This window comes from Lepisma saccharinum, unplaced genomic scaffold, assembly GCF_977018435.1.
Source record: "Lepisma saccharinum unplaced genomic scaffold, izLepSacc3.1 HAP1_SCAFFOLD_753, whole genome shotgun sequence".
In the NCBI taxonomy this organism is placed as follows: Eukaryota; Metazoa; Arthropoda; class Insecta; order Zygentoma; family Lepismatidae; genus Lepisma; species Lepisma saccharinum.
This window is the reverse complement of record NW_028143417.1, coordinates 51,750-55,306: the sequence shown is the minus strand read 5'-3', so window position 1 is coordinate 55,306 and position 3,557 is coordinate 51,750.

Below are 3,557 nucleotides of genomic sequence, written 5' to 3'. Positions count from 1 at the left end.
AGGTAGGGTCACGTATAGGTTACAATAGTTAAAAATTTGTTTCGAAAAAAATGTGCGTAGCCCCACACACCATTATCGCATAGCCCCACGAACCATTGAGGTAACATTATCGTATGGGTGAAACGGATTCCTTCGATACCACCATTGACACATAGCCCCATGAACCATTGACATATTGCCCCACAAACCATTTGCGGAAACGTACCTTCTTCAGTTACAAAAACACATGTTTGGAAACACTGACTGGGATTACGTCATCACACACAGGCTACATCAACCTGGAAGTATATGGATGCAAGAGCTTTCATGCATTGTTCACACATTTATATCGAAAAATAGATGATTTACCGGCAAAATTGAATGAACAATGCGAGAAAACATTTCCCCGAACTTCCACATTTCTAAACAAACTGCATTCGGTAAGTAATTTCTCCTGTAAATTTGAAGAAATGCATTTCGGGGATACTTTGTGTTCAGGAAAATTTATTTGGGTAACAGTATGGTAAAGGGAAAACATATTTCTTCAAATTTACAGGAGAAACTACTTAAGGAACTGAGTTTCTGTAGACTTTTGAAAGCTCGTGGAAGTGTTTTCTCCCTTCGTTCAACTTATTCGGCCGATAAATCATGTATTATCATTAATGTCTCTCCGATTCACAAAAGCTCTTGCATCCATTACGTTCGACTACGTGAACCAAATGTTCCGTGCGTTCAATGACGTAATCCCCCGTCAGTTTTTCCAAACTCGCCATTGTTTTGCCAGAACATGACAATTTTAATTATGTTTGCCTAACATCACAGAACCTAACCTAACCTTGCGTGCATGGTTCGTGGGGCTATTTATGAATGGTTTGTGGGGCTATCCATGCGTGGTTCGTGGTGCTATTAGAATGGTTTGTGTGGCTATCCGTGCATGGTTCGTGGTGCTATTAGAATGGTTTGTGGGGTTATCCGTGAATGGTTTGTGGGGCTACATGTGCATGGTTCGTGGGGTTTTCAAACCCAGAAAAAAATACAAAATGAGTAACACGAAAGTAGGTATTTTTCGGTGAAGGAGGCTGCAACACTGCAAACCCACTGATCGTTGACAACGCTAGTCAAGATTTCTCCATATTGTGTGCGAGAGGAACAAACAATAATTACTCGATATGTGGAAAATTAAAGCTATTTTCGTGAAAAAAGCGAAATCACACCTTAAACAATATTTTGCAATGCATAATAGATAAGTATGAATGTAAAAAATGATGAAATGAATGAGTGAAATGTGTTTTCCCTATACCATACTGTTGTATTCTGGCTTTCCAGTACACCATGTATAAGTTGGTTAAATGACCGCTAAACCTGGGCACGGAGCAACTAGTGATGTATTTTGGCTGCTTGTTGCAGTGGTTCTCAACCTTTCCGAAACCACAGCCCAGTAAATTTATTTCTTACAAGTCAATGCCCTGATCCCAACAATTTTGCTCATAAATATATTTCCGATCTTTAAAGTTTATATGGAAATTAATATACACCCTTAGTTAATAAGGTATGATTGCACAATATAGAGTATGTCTCCAATTTCGTTAATTTAGGGTCACGTGAAAAAATTGTACACTTATGTCTATATACATATGTTGCCACGAACCATGCATGGGTAGCCCCACAAACCATTCACTGATAGCTCCATGAACCATTTCCGGTTAGGTTAGGTTAGGCAAGCTTAGTTAAAGTTTTGTTTGCAAAACAATGCGATACAGCTTTAAAGAAAAAAAAATCTCAACTTACATAAGCTATTTTGACTATTTCCAGACGTGACCCCCGCATTTTAACAACATATTTGTTATTAGAAGACCAACTTTAGTTAGTATACCAAATATTAACGAAATTGGAGATATTCACTATATTCTGCATTCGCTCCAAATTAGTCATCAACCCCTGGGTGCGAGGGACCTTTTGCAATGCCCGTGAAGTTAGCCTGAAGCGCCAGCCTGATCTGTGCATCCTATTCACATGCGCAAAACGTTCAGGCTGGCTCGTATCAGGCTAACTTAACATAAGTCCTTTTGCAGAATGGCGGTTGAAAACCACTGGCACTAAAACTGAATCAGAAGCAAATAAGACTGGCCGCAAATGGGAAAAATAAATCTATTTAAGAAATCTGGACTGGACCTACAGTTTGAAATGAGAGCTGAAGCATTCTTCCTCCACTGAGGATTGAACCTCAGACCCCTTCTTATTACAAGGCAACAGCATTACTTTATGCCACTCCAGAGGCGCATTCATGATTATGAAAGGAACCTTGTATGAAAACACCAGCATTTTTTCCGACAGTACTTGGCAATTTATTTTCTGTAATTTACAGACTAAATTAAACCTTAATATGTGGTGAAGTAACTAACAATCTTGTTAAGTATAGAGAACATTCAGACCGAAGCAACACATTACAGTGGGGGTAACATTGAAGTGGCAAGCGACATGGGCCCCTTCAGTCTATAAGCAAGCATTCACCATACATGCACAAACAAGACTGAGGCGACACGATGTGTGCCACTGAAGGAGCTTTCAGACTGAAGTCACAGATGACAAGTAACACAGTCTCCTTCAGTATAAAGCAAACCATTCACCATGCATCTAAGAACAACAGACCAAAGTGTGGCACGATGCACGCCATTGAGAAAACGGTGTAGTCCGAGCAACATGCAAGTGACATGTTTAGAACGTTGTCGCACTTCGGTTCAAAAGGTTGAATGGATTACTGAGGGTCTGCTTCCAAGTGACATGTCACTTGTTGCTTCGGTCTAAAAGTTCCCTGAGAAAACGGTATAGACCAAGTGACAAGCGACACTTGCAGCTTATGTTGCTTCGGTTCGAAAGGTTGCATATACTTCTAAATGTTGGTTTCCAAGAGCCACGTGTCGCTTCCGTCTCAAAGCGACACATTCACGTAATACGTATACTTCTGCATGTGTGTTGTGAACAGTAAAAATTTTTAATTGTCCCGAAACATCGAATATTTTGATATTAAAATTTATTTCATATTTTATGACAACATAGGAGGTTAGGAAGGTTGATCATGTTATTTTTGTATTCCGTGCACACTTTTTTTATATACTCGTACGTGCATCTTAAAGTAGTAGGTTAGGTGTATTAATTCATTGACCATGATGGGTAATGGTTCAGATTGTTTTCCGATTTTTTTCAAATTCTCCTAGCAGGAAGACTAATTATTGTAGAATTTTGGCAATATTTGTCACACGAAATTTGAACCTTCCTTAAGATAATGAGCACTGTTTCTGTTTGGATTCCGAAAAAAGTTATTTATGTTTAAAAAAACTTAAAAACTACCTTATGCAAGCATGTGCACTTCCCATGGACAATATATTTTCCACTGACAAGCGTCTGTAAGTATTGTAGACTAGTGGGTATTAATGTAGAAGTAAATCGGAACTTTATTTTAATGCTAAGAGAACCAAACCTGGCCTGCCTAACCTAACTACGAAAGTATATACCTATTGAACTAAATGTTAAGTAATTGCTAAAACTCTGCAGTATGTTTTAACAGAAGCAAATCGAAA